Genomic DNA, 16,594 nt, shown 5'->3' on the forward strand with positions numbered 1-16,594 from the left:
GCTCATGGGTCTGCAGTGCCTAGGGGCTGGGGCTGCTCCTGCTGCACCAAGTTTGGTTTGGTCTCAATGCCCTCAATGCCATGAAGGAGAAGCCCACCCTCCCCCTGCTCCTGGGTGGTGTCCCTCGGTGTGCAGCCAGGCGCTGTTGGCAGGGTCCATCTTCCACTGCTGGCCATGTGCTCACTGGGGCTGGCACTGGGCAGTCCCACTCCCATGCCAGCAGGATGGGGATTGTCACAGCCAGGTACCGGGAGCGGTGTGGAGAGAGCTTGTCACGCTGCTGGAAGGATTTTCAGGCTTGGTTTTGCTGTGATCAGTTGTGAAAATAAAACTAAACAGGTTATTTGCAGGTAGGAAAACAAGTCCAAGCTGAGGGTTGCTGGGCCTCGAGTCCCAGTGGCTGAATTCCCAAATGTTCCTGACTCCACAGGGATACCACTGGCTCCTGGTCCCTGCATGGCTCAGGAGCTTATGGTACTGAGCACCAGGACTTCCTTGGGATTTGAGCTGCTTGCTGAAATGGAAAATGGGATAGCCCTTCAGTTGTAATCATCTGGACATTACATCCCCACTGGCTTGTGGAGCCGCAATGTGCCCCATGGGCCACAGATGCTGGGCAAGTGTGGAAAATACAGCTTTTTACTGGCTAGGCTCATAGTTCAATGCCTTAGAAAGCCTCGGGCAGCCTAGAGAGGTAGCACGGGCAATCCAGCATTTCAGTAGCTCTGAAAGCGGCAAATGGTAGCTGCAAAGCTGATACCACCAGTAGAAGCAAAGAGGGAGAAATATAGTCTTCAGTTTGCCTAATTCCTGCAATTAGAAGCTTTCAAACAGAGACAGAAACACACAGACGATCGTAAAAGGGATGCAAAGCCAAAGAGCGCGGGGCCCCCTCTCGGGCCCTTCTTTTATTGGGAGAAGGGGAAAGGGGAGGACTGGGGGCGGACCCAGGGTGACCGGCCAGTCAGACACTGCTCAAGAGTTTGAGGTACATTTGGTTTTGCCCACTCTTGGAACAAAGGAGTTCAGAGCACATGGCAGAGGCAAGTCCTGGCTTGTCTTGGGGAGGGGGAAGGGAAGCTCAGAACAGGCAGCATCAGGCAAGCAGCACCCACGCCAAGGTGGCAAGTGCCCAGTCAAAACTAGACCATTTCATTGACTGACCAGAGTTCAGTGTGACCCCTGGTGGGTTTTCCTTACTTAGAAAGGTCCTGGGTCAGAAATAAATCCATGTGGAGGGAGGCAGATGGTGGGGGAGTGATCTGAGGGGCTTCAGGGATGAGCAGGGTGCTGCTGAGCCCTGCTGCTGCTTGCTGGGTGCTACAGCCAGGAAGGAAGGATCCACACTGCACTGACCCATGGTGGGGCCAGCACTCAGATCCAGCAGCCCATGGCCAGGAGAAGGCAAGCACTGTGCAAAATTGCCTCTGATCTCTCCCTGTTGGTCCCAGGATGCCAGGAGCCACTTCAAGCAGTAAGTGCCTTCTGCAAGTGCCTAGAGAAAGGTGCGAGTGGAAAGTTAGTGCGTGCAGTCAGGAACCCCAATATACCAGGTGGAAACCACCAACCTCAGTTATAATCCAAGCTGGATTTCTGTTACACAAAGAGTTATTAAATTATGGAGTAACTTCCAAAGTCAGCAATAAAAAGCGCTGCATATCAGCTGAGGAGAAGATAGACAAATTTATGTAAAATGAGGAAACCAGAGACACAGCCACTGGCTGAATTTATGTGGTTGGGAATAGATGCTGAGATATCCATGTATTGTATGATGTCTGTATTACTTACTGTCACAAATGCAGGTTTAGATGGACCATTGCTTCTGGCTCTGACATACCTATGCTTTAGTAAAAAAACAATTGCTTCCATAATACAGGAAGAAACAATGGAATGATAAAATCTAAGTGTATTGGAAACAAGCATTCTGTATGAAACTTGTGGTTTGCTGTCCATTTTGTAAGACTTAATCTTCTCTCTACAGTAGGGATTTTTTGGCAGCTCTGGTGATTCCACATTATGTTTGTGTATGTTTTGCTGTAGGGTATAACCTCATATTGTTCCTAGTTTCGACACAAAGGATGGAATAAGTAAATATGAGTGTATGTAAAGTATACACCCAAAGATGCATGCACATACACACACAAATATATATATATATATGTGTTTAGCAGTAGGTATTTGTGAAATCAGGTAACAGATGGTTCTGTGACACTGTGAACATCCTATAGACTACTAGCAGCAATTTCCTAGTGTGCATAAGCTTAAAGGTTTTTGAAAAAATTCTTTGGGACTGTAGCATACCATTTTCTGGTGTATTGAGTTTCTGATCAGATTTCATTGTTACTTTTTTATGCAGCCTGCCTTATTCCTTTCCTTTCAAGCCTTGCTCTTGGGTGACAGTTATTGAAGCAGGAGCTCAATTGTTCTGGTCCATCTTTCTTAGGTAAGTTTAAAGCACTGAGGTTTTGGTGCTCTGAGCCATTTTAAGCCAGTCCTCCTGCTGCACGGAAGACGTGGATGATGTGGCCCTGGCCAGGCCACCAGCCAGCAGCAAGCAGTCAAGGATGGTATATCTTGACATGACACTTTAACCAATACCTCAGGCTCCACGTGAGCTGTTGGTGTCATGCCTTGAGAACTGGAGGGTTTGTGTTAACAGGTCTAAATTCAAATGAAGCTGTATGCACACGGCATAGCCGGGAGGTCCACCTGGAGAACCAAAGGCACTGGTATGCACTCAGAATTTTTATATAAAATACTATGAAGAAAACAAGAAGTGATTCTTGGAATGAGTGTGGTTATTAGCGTTGGGGAGTTCCTCTGAGACACTAAACCTTACCTTCCATAGCACCCTTTGGAGGGATGCTTAAAAATGCTCTTCACGGCGATGTAACGTAGACCTTGGTTTTTATTCTTTCTTGTTAACTCATTATATTTTTTCAGATAGAGATTATGCAATCACATTGACTGATTCCTGAATATTGCAATACATGCCGTTTTCCATCCAAGACAATAAAATGTATTACAAGTGCCTTTTTAATGAAAGAGAAAGCAAGACCTTCATGTCCTGCAACATCTGCTGGGAACATAACCTAAATTGAAAACGTATGTTGTTCTTGTGGGGAGAGAGAGTGAGAGGTCTTCCAGTGACAGGAAGTATCAAAAAAAGTTAGTGCTGAAATCAGTAAAGCAACCATGCGTGACAGAAGGAAAATAAGCACATAACCTTTCTTTTATTTTCTTTCTTTTTTTTTTTTTTTTTTTTTTGATGAGGTTCAATGGAGATGGACAAAGACAAGACAGAGATGGGAGAAGCAGGGAGGTGGGATTATCTGTATTGACAGAACTGTTTATTTGCTCCTGGCAGAAATAAATCCCAGCATATATTCCCTCTAGCTTTTTCTTATTTACAGAGATGGAAAGCCTAATCTGTCGCCAAGACCCATTATCCTTCGACTTGAGTCAGACAGTACATCTTGCTTATTGAATCAGGGAATAGTGCGTGTTTTATGAAGACAGAAAGGAAAAGATAAGTTTGCTCTTGCAACCTTCTCCTGTTTATTAGTGTGTATAGTTACTACCACTACCATAATGAGAGAGCTGTATTTTAAAACTTGCAGAACAATGTAAATAAATAGGTAGCACCTATTGAAAAAGAATGAATTTGTCCTGTACTCCACCACTATGTGGGATGGCTCTGTGATGAGGAGCACAGCATTTCTGAAACAATTCTGGTTTTGATGAATTCTCTGGTTAGCTTGACTTTACCTGTATTAAGTTTGAAAACATTTCTTATGTGTGTTTTGTGCTTTGCCTGAGCTCAAGCATCTCTAAGTACTTCCAATCTCCTCATAAATACACCTTTGTATTCTGCCTAATATATAAACATCACGACCCATGTCTGAGAATGTTGGGAATTTTATTAGGTTCATAAAGTTTTAGTTGCGGTCTAGCCCAATGGGTCCAAAATAAATAAACGCAGAGAGCAAAAAGAGTAACAATTTTGTACTTATTTCTTCTCCTCTCCCCTGAGAGTTTCCTCAGTACTGGTGAAGTACTTGCTGCAGTGGTTTCTGTGGCTTGCTATCAAAGTATCTGCAAGCCAGTAAGTGAGAGACAGATGCAGAGTGTAAAAGCTGGGGGAAAGTAACTGAAATAGTCCTGTTAATGCATTTCACTGATTTCCTTGGTCTCTTTCCATCTTAAGGATAGACAGAAATTGTGAATAATCATGAATGACTTGTCACAGCCATGTTCCCTCTGTTGCTGTTCTGAGTGAAGGTGCTTGGTCGGGACAGCCTCCTAAACCCTGTGGATGGAACATGTAAACAATCAGCCTGGCAGGATGGAAACCTCTCTTTTAGCATATAGGGAGACCTGACTGCTGGACTGAGATCTTCAGTTTGGGGTGGCCCCTTCTCTGGCTCCAGACAGTGTCATTGTTCCTTCCTTAGCACAGAGCTGGCTTTGCCTACAGCATCCACCACTGACAGCTAAGTGTGATGCAACAGTACAGAAAAGGAGCTATCAACAATGCTAACATCTTCACCTGAGCCATGGGTGAGTGCAGTCTTTGCTTCAGGGTATTACACTCCATAGATATTTCAGGCATCTCTCCCTCAGCAGACCCACTGTGCTCAGGACATACAAGGTACATAGGACAGCAGCTGTTGTTCCTTCCCTGCTTGTGGAAAGGTGTTGTGTTATCTTAAGATATGCCTAACTGCATGCAGCTATCATGCCCTTTGAAACAATTCTGTAGTAAGCCTTAATGTTGCCCTGCAAGCTTTATGAACCCAAGAAATTAGCAAGCCATGGCTTATGTGGGAATCAAAACCATGTCTTGGGGCAGTTACAAAGCTAAATGTATGAATTTTTACACATCCACTGCAGGAGCATCAGAGCCAGAGACACCACTTTTGCAGGAAGAATTGGGAGCTAAACCCTTAAACATCAAGCCCCAAAGCACTTTCTGTTTGTTTATATGCACTGCACTTATTCTGTCTCAATGCTATTGGAAAATTATTTCTGGAATGTATCAAATGGCATAATACATGTTACAGATCTTTTCCTAGTTAGCTACAAAGCTTACACTGCATTTACAGGGGGGATAGAGGCAACTTTTATTGTTCAAGACTTTTAATAAAGGAAAAGATTTTTTAGAGCAGGTAACTATAACTGAGCTACAATTACAAACTAAGTAAGACCATGCTTTTTTTTCTTTTTTCTTTTTCTCAACTTACAGCTGCACAGTCAACTCTTAGGTTTCCTTGGAAATTTTTCAACAAATCAAAATTTTGTTGGAAACATCTACACAGCTTTCATAATTCAAGTTACTTGGGCTTTTGAAATGCCTTGGATTTGACAGACTTCTGCGAGCTCAGAGGTGAGTTCCTGCCAGGTTTGGCCAGAGGTAGGAGCTGCCAGGCCCTTAACCCTAAGGCATTTGTTGAAGAATCCATGTAGTGCAGGTAGCTCAGGGGGCAGCTGCAGATTGAGCCCTGGGGGAGGACAGCTCGAGGCAAGAGGCTGTGACCTAGTGCTGCCCCTTTGCCCAACAAAGCCCAGCCAGCTGACTGGACATTCAGAGACAGCACGAGCTGAGGACTCAGAGGGAAGACCCCAGACTCAGGGTATAAAAGCCCAGTGTTTCCTTTGTTCAAGGTCCCTTCTCCAAGGCACAAGCTTGAGCTGTTATTCTGTTGCTACACCATGATAAAATTACTTAAAGGAACCAGAGATCTGAGACTCTGCCTTGGGAAACCTGGGACTGAGCTGCTAAGAAAATCTTGTCTGTATGAATGTGGGATGTGTAGGCAGTCAGGCAAGGTACCTGTCGGGTCACTGTAGCTGCTCGCTGCAAAGGGGCTTTGGTCCCAGAATTTAAAGTCTCTGGGGGTGGGACTGTGACTGCCAGAGAGCTCCTGAATGGTCGGAGAGGAAAGTGTTCTTAACAGCAGATGCAGGCAAGAAGATGTTTTAATTTGGGCTGAGGACTCATGAGTCTTACCGTTATGCACAGTGTTTAACTGTTCTGGAAGAAAGTGGGTTGTAGAGGACCGGTCTATGGACCAGCTCTAAGGGGACAATGGAGGGACATGGAAGCCAGATGGAGGTAGGTGTCTTCCTTCAGCTGGGTCTAGATGTTGATTAGACCCTAAGCACTCATGTCACTGCTGTGCACTGGCTGATTTCCACTGTCTCCTGCTCATCCTGCCAGTTCCTGACCCTCAGGTTTGCATGGGAGGGAGAGTGCCTGTGCTGGATGTGGAGCAGGGGCAGTGTGTGTGCCCTCCCAGGCTCTTCAGGCATGGCAGTGAGTGGGGCTGTACTTGCCTCACCCTCGTCTCAGCTCCCAGCAAGGAGGAGGTGGAAGGGGAGGGCAGCCAGTGCCAAGCCCCCACAGGGCAGGCAGTCCCCTTGCCCCCACACAGCTGGCTGCCAGCAGTCCAGGTGACCCTGTGGGTCCAGCAAGGCTCTGGCTGCAGGCCCTCAGCAAGCTTTTAACCATTGCTAAAACTTTCTGTATCTCCCATCTTATATATTTTTTTTTTAATACAAGTGCAAAAGCCCAAAATTACTAATGTTCCTTCCAAGGCAATGACCACAAAACAGAGAATCAAACCCACAGAAATGCTTTCTTTTAGAAATTACTCACATTTCATCAAGCTTTGCTTATACTGAGGTGACACAGCCAAACCCACTGACAGTTCAGCTATGTGGCCTGAGAAACACAACTGCATTAACAAAGCTGCTCTCAGATGTAGAGCTACACTTTTCATCTGTGTTAAAATACCACGTTGCTACTCCATTCCTAGCCTGTCAGCATCCCTTCTCATTGGCCCTTCTGCCTGTCCCACTGGAAATTTGGCATATGTTCCCAAGCTCCTTGCAGCTATATGAGCCTAATATTCACTCCAGAATGCCTTAGACATGTGGGGAGAACTGCTTCTTTGCTCTTCCTTTTTCAGAAACCTAACTAAATCTTCCTATTGTGTGAGTTACTTTTTTCTTTTATTAAGAACACTATATTTAATTTCATCCTACAGTGAAACAGTTGCAGGCGGCTGCCCAACACTTGTACTCTTAAAAAGGGAAAACAATGCAAAGAGAGGATGTCCCTGCAGGAAGATCATGCCCTGCCCCAGCTGCTCACACATGCAAGACAGATCCTTTTTTTTCAAGGACAGCAACCAGTCAGGAACATGACCGCTGTTCTTGCCCTTGGAAACACCCCTCTTTGCCTTGCAGTCTTTGGAAACTTGGCTTTCACTACTGTAAGGGCAGCTGGGGATTCTACTTGTTTTGAGCACTGGCATTTCACAGGAATTATTATGTCAATGGCCAGTGGCATGACATACTCAGGGGTGGGACACACATATGTGCCTGCAGTGGGCAATAAAATTGAAGAGAAGGGCCAATTTCTTCTGCCCTGTCCTGTCTGGAGCTGAACAGTCTCTGACAGATGAGAAGGGACTTGCACAGACAGTGAGTAGGATCTGGCAAACAGTTTTGTAGTTCTGCTTTTGGCAGTTAAGCAAAAAACCTTGGTTGTCTGGTAGAAAGCTAAGCAATTAGATACTTGCTCAACATCTATGTCCTTGGGGTATCTTTCCTATTGAAACGGATGGCATTTTTGAGCGCACAGCTTGTGTGACAGCTTGGAAAGGTAATGCTGAGGTTACTAGCAGTTGCTGCAAGGTTGGTACAAAAATAATGGCTGGCCACAAAACCCAGAAAGTTCTACAAATACTGCAGGTAAGTGGAAGTCATTGGGCACTGCAGGATGTGTGCCATGAGGACCAGACCCCATCTAGGGAGAGGCAGGAAAGATGTAAGATGCTTGGCACAGCAGCTCATGTCTTCCTTGCAGATGTGCTGGCCTCTTAGCGCAGCATTCTTCCTTCACAGAGGTGTCTTTGTAAAGAATCAACCAAAGTAAACGCGTACGGTTGTGTCCTATTTTAAAGTGTGCTCTAAAAAACATGAACTCAGCAGTGCATGAGGAAGAATTTGCATGACAATATATTTTTGACATTGAATACTTTAGATCAACTGTTATAGCTGTGAGAAGAACATATCAAAACCCTCTCACTGGCAGAATATTTAAATTTTTTTGTTCAGTTACTGATTAGAATCATCAAACTATAGATTGGAAAGGATGCTTGGAGGTCATCTGGTCCAACCTCATGCTGAAAGCAGACCTGACTTCCCAATTAGATGATGATGTCCACGGCCTTGTTTGGTGAGCTGTGTCTTCTCTCTGGGAGCAGTGATGCTGCAGTCTCCTTCTGCTTTCCTGTGCTCAACTGCACCCCATGAGAAGAATTTTCTTCCTTCTTTCAAAAGACAGGTAAGAAAACACCTATTTCCTGTTTTCCAGAAGAGACCAGGCGTAAGTTGGACACTTCACTCTTTAGGCATAGCTGTGCATATGCCTGGAGACAAAGACATTTACTTTTCAGAGCTTTGACCTATTCTAGTGTTGAATAGTTCCCGACAAGGACTGGGAGCAGTTTCTGTATTGATTTTCTCAAATATTTGGTGAAGTTTTTCTTTCTGTTTGTGACTTTTTAATGATAATCCAGTCATTAAGACTCATTAACATTTGAGGTTTGGTGCTCTGCTGGTTGTTTTTGTTTGGGATGGTGTTTTTTTTTTGATTGTGAGGTTTGGCCAGAATATGTACCTGATCTTGCTTTTAACACTGACATTGGGGGGAAAAAAAACCCCACACTTCTCCTGTAAGGTCTCACAAATCATAGACCTGTCGCTCTGACAGGTTGTAGTGGTTTGACCTTGGCTGGTGAAGGTGCCCACCCCATAAACAACCGCAAACCCAGTACACACAGTTGTAGACCTGTGAGTAAATTTTCCAAGTAGGGCAACATGCAGTGTGAGATAATATAGGAGATAGTGTAGAAAACCCTTATAGAAAGGGTAGTATGAGGGGAAAAGTGGTACTATTCCAGTGGTTTAAAACCCATCGGCTTGGGTCATTGCTCTGTTTCAGCTGTGGCTTGAGAAGCCATGGTGCCTGTTCATCTGCTGTCCTTCGCCTCTCCCCAGAAATGCTGTACAGTGATGAGCAATGTCCAGTAGGCAGTAGCCAGGGCCGAGCAAGTTGCACAGATGAAATGAGACTTTGAGCAAAATTTTAGTAGAATGAGCATGAATGTTAAGTAGGCAATAAATGTTAGTTTTTCTCTTATTTTGAATAAGAGCGCATGGTTATGATCATATCCAATTGCCTTCTATAGATTTAGCTATTTTGTGTTGCTGAATATGGTAAAAAATGGGTACGGCTCCTTGATGATGTTCCTCTGTTCGGGGATCCCTCTCCTTTTATCCCTGTCTTGTGGTTTTCATCAATATTTCAAGGCAAATTTTGAGGATGTGGGTGAAGGATGGCATATCATCTGAGACACAGAGATTGTTGTGTTCTGATTTCTAAGGGAATGGTGTGCAGTATCACTTTAGTATCACAAATAAAAACTCACTTTAATATGAATAGAAAGTAATCCTGATAATTCATTGACAAACAGCATTAATTCCTGGTTTTGTGGGCATCAGTCATTAACAAGTTTCTGGATGCTACTTCAGCTGCAACAGCATGGGGGAAAGGAAAGTTTTTTGTGTCAGTTTCATTGGCCTTCAATCACAAGTTATGAGTGCATTACTTTCTGGTCATTAATTTTACACTGTATAAGGCTGTCAGATATTTTGGGACTCAGTGATTTATGTTTTCGGAAAAACATAAGAGTTTTCAGACAGATGGATTTTTGGGGACTGGAGAAGTTAATGTAGCGGAGAAGGCACCCATTTGGGGAGAAATCTGTGAGAGATATGGTCTGCATATGAAGAGGACAAACTACTGGCACAATAATTGTAATGTTATGGATAGCTATATAAAATAACAGATGTGGAGAAGTGGGATGCCAAAAAAGCCAACAAGATCTTGGTGGGAAGCTTTTGGCATGTCAACTTCAATGATCAAGCAAGACACCATGAGAGAGGAGAATTTTTTCCAGGAATCGAAAACCAGGGATGTGGTTGCTGAGAGCAAGAATTCCAGGAGAGGGAAGAGAGAGAGAAAATGTCAGATAGAGATGTACAATGCATTGTTGGAAAGCTTAAACCTTAAAACATTTGAGTAAAGGCATTCCAGTTTAGAAGTCACTGTGTTATAGGATGATAACCCAGCCAAGAGAATCACGAATAAAGGGGAAGTAATTGTGTTTCTCCACTCATGCTCCAGCACTACTGCCATAACACAGCAGAGTCCCCGTGGGAAAGGATGGGGTCAGGAGGTCATTTGTGAGGAATGTGCCTAACTCAGAGGATCGAGGCAGGTATCTTGGACCTCACTGGGAGCCTGAAGTAGCCTTTGTGTTTCACAGGCAGCTACACACAGGCACAGCTAGAAAGAGCAGGATGTCTCCTGCCTGTGGCACTGAACGGACATCTTGGCTTTTTTGTAATTCTCAGTAATGGAGTGCCACAGGGATATTTTTACTGGGATAATCATGTTGGCTCTGAAATGGTACTTCTTTCTGGAATAAGAGTGTGATTCTAATGCACTTAAGGCAGTCACTTTTCCCACACTCTTGATATTGCAGCTCCACATTTTTGGTATTAGCCAATCACATGTGTTATAAGCATGAATCAGACACTGGTTTTAAGGCTTGCAGACCTCTCTCATAAAGATTTAATTTCCTCAGCCATTTGCAATATTCATACATCTGTCACATTTGCAAGATATCTGGGCAGGGTAGCACCAGTGGGCAAGGCTGTGCCAGGCACAATACTGTGTTATGTCTGTGGATTGTACCTAGTTAAGCCCTAAGTAGGGCTTGACAAGTCACTGGCACATGATCCAAGTCTTTCATATTTATCAGGGGTACAAGTGGTTTGTGGTCAGTCAAAAGTTGAATTAACTCTCTGGAAGAGTTCTTTTTATACATTTTTCACATGTTTCTTTTACAATGAGACAGTTCTCAGTCTGCAGAGAGTGATTTATATCATTAGCAAATGCCTAGGAGCAGTATGTAGCAGCCCCACCAGTCTGACCAAGTTGCAATGTTGCAGATGGCTCTGAGTGGTTATGGGAAGGGAGAATTATGTTCTTCATAACAGGTAGGGCTTCTACTCAGTTGAAAACATATTCTTGTATTATATTCAAATATCAGGTGATTTCATTTTCCAGGAGTTCATTACAAGGATATATTGCTAACATTCATAATCCAGCCTTCATTTCACGTTGACATAGATTCAGGAGTTTGCATTAATTTGTTACTTTCTTAGGCCAATTTACCTTTCCTCAGTCCACCTTAATGCCTAGTTTTCATGTGTGTTATCTCAGTAGTTCAGCTAGTTTTGATGTAGCCCAGTGTTTATTGCTTTTCAGACCCAAATACCCAGTGTCTCTGGAAATCTAGACCGGCTTTTATCATGTTTCTCTTCTCAATAGCAATATCCCAGGACTTTGTCTGTACAAGCAACTATCCCTTTCCAGGTGCTGCAGTAGCTTTGTCATTTCCTTTGGAATATATTGGGTGCAGTAGCGATGCCAAAAGGAAGTCTGTGGAAGGATTACCATCCAAAAGGCATAATAAAAGTAGTTAACTTGGCGCCATCTGGGTGTAGAAGCATCTGCCAAAAACCATTTGCGGCATATAAAAGGGGAAAAAAACTTGGGCATTCATCTTGGAAAGATGCTGTCCACTGCGAATACGACAGTGCTTCTCCCAAGCACTTTGTTTTGTTGATTTAGGTCAAAGGATGTGCTGACTCGGCCGTTTTTGTTAAGGCCGCGTAAGCGCTGGTAAATGCCACTCCATGGGTTTGGCTATTTCCCCTGTAGCACTGGCAGGGCCCGGGCTGTCTGCTCCTGCTTTTTGGTTGGGAAGGACTGAACTGAACACGTCGTGACTCTCTACACCGTAGGGAGCTGTATTCCATTGTGTACTGGGGGGGATGAGCTTAGTCTTTCCTCCAGTGCTCTTTTGTTGTTTTCTTTAGACTGATACAGCAATGCCACCAGTGTATTGTATTGAACAGTTAGTTTTTTAACCTCTGGGAACAAATACAGCTCCCAGAGTGTCCTGTAATATTGCAAATTACTAGTGGCATGTATGTTCATCCAAGGGTGCAAGTGGCAGAAATGACCCAGTCACTCATTATTTGTTTTTAACTGGTTCTTTCCCACTTCTTATTTCTGAATGCTGCCCTGGGCCTCCTCTCAAGGACTTTATTCTTGTTTCTCCTTTGCCTTCAAACCCAGGAGACTGCTTTATACCTGTTTATTTTCTTGCTCCAATCTCTAAAACCTGAGAGGACCTTACTCAACTTTCCTCGCCCAACTTGCTTCCCTCCATTCCTCCTGGAGTAGACACCACTCGTGTTGTCTCAAGGCCTCTGTTCAGTTACGTTCTCCTGTATCCCCACAGAGATGCCCTTCTTTCTCTAGAAATCTGTCCTAATGTAGCAGAATATGAGGGCTCATGGGATTTTTCGTCATCATGGTCATCTTAAAATCAGTCTAATTTTAAACCACTGAAAATTGAAAATAAATCCTGAAAATGCTGACTTAAGCTCCTGCTATTATACAAAAAGCATTACAAACTCATTAGTCAGGGAATGAGGCCACCAAATACATGTGTATTTTCCTGTTGTTTTCCCTGGCAAAGAATTAATTCATGTTGCAAAAAATTACTGTAAAATTTCTTCCATTTCCTCCTGCTGATTTATCCTATGGACAAGAAGGTGGCTAAGTTGTGAGTATGCACACTTTATGCTGAGACTTTACAGCCAAAAGTGTTGCCAAAAGCCAAGCACCATCACAGTTAAAAGGTGGGATTTTAAAAAATGAGAGCTCATATTGATTGCCCTGCATTTTATGTGACTGGAGCAAGGAGTCTGGTTTTGAGAAATCATCATGCCCCTTTAAAAAGATCAGGGCTCAGTCTCATTTTAAAACACTTAGAATTGAAAATCATTCCTGAAAATGCTGACTTAAGCTCCTGCTAATATACAAAAAGCATCACAAACTCATTTGACCCTCAGAACTGAAATGTTCTTCTTTCTCCAAGTTCCAGACCCATATCCTGCACACTTTCTTCATATCCCTCTGTTAAGTACTTCCAGTTGGACTTCTGAATGAATAAGGGAGGTAGAAGTTGACTCTATCTAAGCATGTGTGTGCTCCTATCTGTATCTGTGATCAGGATTTATGTGGCTCAGTATATATGTGTATATTCTTGTTAATTTTGCCTTTATGAGCCTACAAACTGAGATGTTCTTGTTGCTGAAACTAAGAGGGAGGAAGATGAAATTACTGTAGCCAAGTAGAAAAGTTTCCCTCCTGAAGTAATGCACATAAGACTATGATGCTAGAAAACAGAGGCAAACTAGGAAATCTAAGAGACTCTGAGATATTTTCTCATATTTCATATGTTTTGTTTGTTTGTTGTTGTTATCCTAATGTGAGAAAAAGAAGGAAGGGAAGGAAAAGCGGCCCATTCCCATCTGTGAAACTCTTGCCCCTCATGAATCACAGGACTCTGCACCACAGTGAGCAACTCTGAGTGCAAAGTGCTGTAAGTAATGTAAAAGATAAATTAAGAGGAGTGCATACTTTTAAGGTTTTGTACATTTCAAGAAACATCAATCATTTATTTATATTTGCCTGTTCTACACAATTGAAAATTAAATTAGCAGAAAGGAATTAATAGAATAAATACCTGTTTCTTTTGGGAGATCCTCTTGGTAGAGTCTGATTGCATCATGATTTTTCTTATCAATAACATGCAGTAGGTTTTTCCCAGAAACCCTCTTGGGATTAGAGATGAGATTATTTTTCCCCCCGATCTCCTTTGATAGGTATTTATGACTCAAATGAGGGGCGGTTTTGGAAGAAAGCACTTAATTCTCATCTTGTAGCAGTGGCAGTTAATCTTAGTATCTATGGTTGTCTAGTCATTTGTATTTACCATACGTTTTTCTCTTTCGCTCTAGTATTAAACTTTTGAGGGGGTCACTGAATTCGGCACACAGGCTTTTTCATTTGACTACACCTTTGATTATCAGGAGTCAGTGTTCCTAAATACTAAAATAATTTAAAGAGGTACACATAGGTCCAGATATTTGCCTTTAAATATTTGAAACAAGAATAATAACAATAAAACCCATCGAGCTGCTTTCTAATGATGCTTTTCTTGTTAGTGACTGGCTTTGCAGGTACAGTATCCCTCAGCACCGCACAGAGAGGCATTGCTGGGAGAAGCCCTGTGCAGATGGAGGTTCTCTCCAAGAGGTGGTGCTAACAATTGCCACAGTCGGAATAACATATTTGTCAAATCTCTGTAATCTGTTAGCAGCTGTAATTAAAGGTTTTATGTGGGCATGTGCGCTTGTGCAGTAGTATGGCGTCCTCCTATTTATGAGCTGTGTAATTGTACGTTTAGTCCTTTTTTGGCGTAGGAAAGCCGCACTATAATGTGTAATTATAACCTTGGTAAGTGTAACACCATTAAAGTTACAGTAAGTGGTGTGCGCAGCGGAGGAATGATAGGGTGATGACAGAGTGACATGCTATAACCAGCGTGGCATAATAAGAAGAGTCTTGTTGATCTTGCTGTTAAAAGGGCTGCTCTCTGTACCAGCTAACTTTCGGTTCCCCAGGAGGAGGGAAGTGTTGCTAAGCCTCACAGAAGCACTGGCTGTGTCTGTAGCAGTGCCGTTTGCTGGACACCCACCCAGAGGCTGTTAAGGACCTAGAGGCTTTGGGGCCCTGGGGATGGCAAAGCCTCAGGAGGTCCTGGCACACTCTGGGGGCAGCAGCACTGGCTGTGCCACAGGTGGACCTTGCTGGGGTGCTTGCCCTGGGGTGCTTGTCCCAACTGAGCCCTCCCCGAGCACGGAGAGCTACCTCAGCCTCAGGGCATCAGACCCCCCAGTGCAGCAAAAAGCCCTTTTCACAAGCCAGTCTGGGGCTTGTTGGCTGCTTTGGGTGCAGAAAACTGTCCCTCTCTCTGTCCCTTCCGTTTTCCCATAGCAGGGGGAGTGAAGCAGCAGGTGTTCCGAACTGCAGGGTGCAGGAAGCTGTGGCAAGCACTGTGGTGGGAGTGGTGAAGGACCCTCCAGTGCCCCATGTTACTGATGGCTGTGGTGGGGAAGTGATGTTGGTTTCACAGGGAAGATGTCTAGTTGAAATGCTGTAGGCTGCTCTCTGACACATCCTGTAGGTGGAAAACAACCAGCAGTGTCATGAAAAGCAGCCTGGGGGAATACAGACTTTGCCCAAGAGAGCACCAATGCTGCTTGATTTTTTTAATATTGCTGCCAGCAGTAAATTGCATGCTCATCTCTGTGCTGGGAAGTTTCCACTACTCTGATACCTGTGGGATGCTCTTAGCCACATTGGAAGTGTGTACCGATTAGCATCACTGAGGAAATTAAAATTCTCAGTGTGGGTATGTGGCTTAAACTACACTGCAAATTGAATTAAATTCTCAAAAAATCCTGCCAGAGAGGACAGTATTTTATTAAATCCCAGCCTTACAAGAACTTTTATATAGGATTGCAGAGGAGAGCTGTAAAATGGTCCTTATGGCATTTTTAATGGAAGCAAGTCCCAGGGCTGGTTCAAGGCAGCTGGTCCAGTGTTTCTCTTTTTGCATTGGCAGGAGTACATCGCTAATCTGAAAGCTGTTGAGAGTCTTCTAGTGATGCCTTTTTTCCATGTTTGTGTTTTGTATTTTCTGGCTGAGTTAGACCGTATCCTGTAAACTTACTTATTGTGCTTCGTATTCATTGCAATGACATCTACTGTGGAAGGGAGGGAGAAAGCTTATTAACCACAGGCTCGCCTCCTGCTGACTGCAGTCAGAGATGGCCTGGGACAACACTTTCAGCAGATGTTTCTGCTTTATAGATCAATGGAAACTTTACAGAGATATTTCCCTCTTCAGTCCAAAAGCAAATGCCAGCAAGCTGGAGATCCACTAACTTTGTGCTGGACAACAATAATTTTATTTGGTTTTTTTTTTATTTTTTATATACACACAAGGTAGCTACTAGAAAGTTGTCTTTAACATTGCTTTAAATGGCATTTCTTAGAGCAATAAAGCTGCTGTCCACTTTCAGGGAGCAGTCTTGCTGTCTTTGCCTGCAAAGGAAATATCAGTGTAGGCTACAGCCTGGCAGAGACAGGCATGCACCAGACACAAGCCATCAGCCATCATCATGGTGGTATTTTCTGGTTCTGAATCTCCATGGCCTCTATGGAACAAATATGTGCTTCAAAGGATAAAAGAGAAATATGCTATTATATCCAAACAAAGGGAAGAAATGCATCTTTCTTTCTGCAAATTATCTTCTTCCTTTGCCAAGGAGGGGCTGACAGGGGAATAAGGGATATGGATTGAAAGGGAAAGGGAAGGCTTAACATCTGTGCCTGCTCGTGAATCCACAGGGATGGGAACACATGACCCCTTTCTCCACACAGCACTCCTGTCTGCTACAGCTTTGGGTGCAGTTGCTCCCAAGCAATTGCAAAGAGGAAATGAGCACTTTTACTATTACGGCCAAGAAA

The 16,594-nt window shown here is 43.6% G+C and overlaps 1 long non-coding RNA gene across 2 annotated transcripts in view; it reads left to right on the forward strand.

Moving 5' to 3' along the window:
• The window catches only part of LOC125326185, a 151,266-nt gene that overhangs the window by 60,304 nt on the left and 74,368 nt on the right, over window positions 1–16,594 (forward strand). For both annotated transcript variants that reach the window (XR_007203709.1, XR_007203708.1), the window contains exons 5-8: window positions 2,357–2,443; window positions 3,414–4,560; window positions 5,246–5,386; window positions 8,125–8,353. This is a non-coding gene — a long non-coding RNA (uncharacterized LOC125326185). The remainder of the gene's footprint in view (window positions 1–2,356; window positions 2,444–3,413; window positions 4,561–5,245; window positions 5,387–8,124; window positions 8,354–16,594) is intronic.

The sequence above is a fragment of the Corvus hawaiiensis genome, chromosome 5 (genome assembly GCF_020740725.1).
Source record: "Corvus hawaiiensis isolate bCorHaw1 chromosome 5, bCorHaw1.pri.cur, whole genome shotgun sequence".
NCBI lineage: Eukaryota > Metazoa > Chordata > Aves > Passeriformes > Corvidae > Corvus > Corvus hawaiiensis.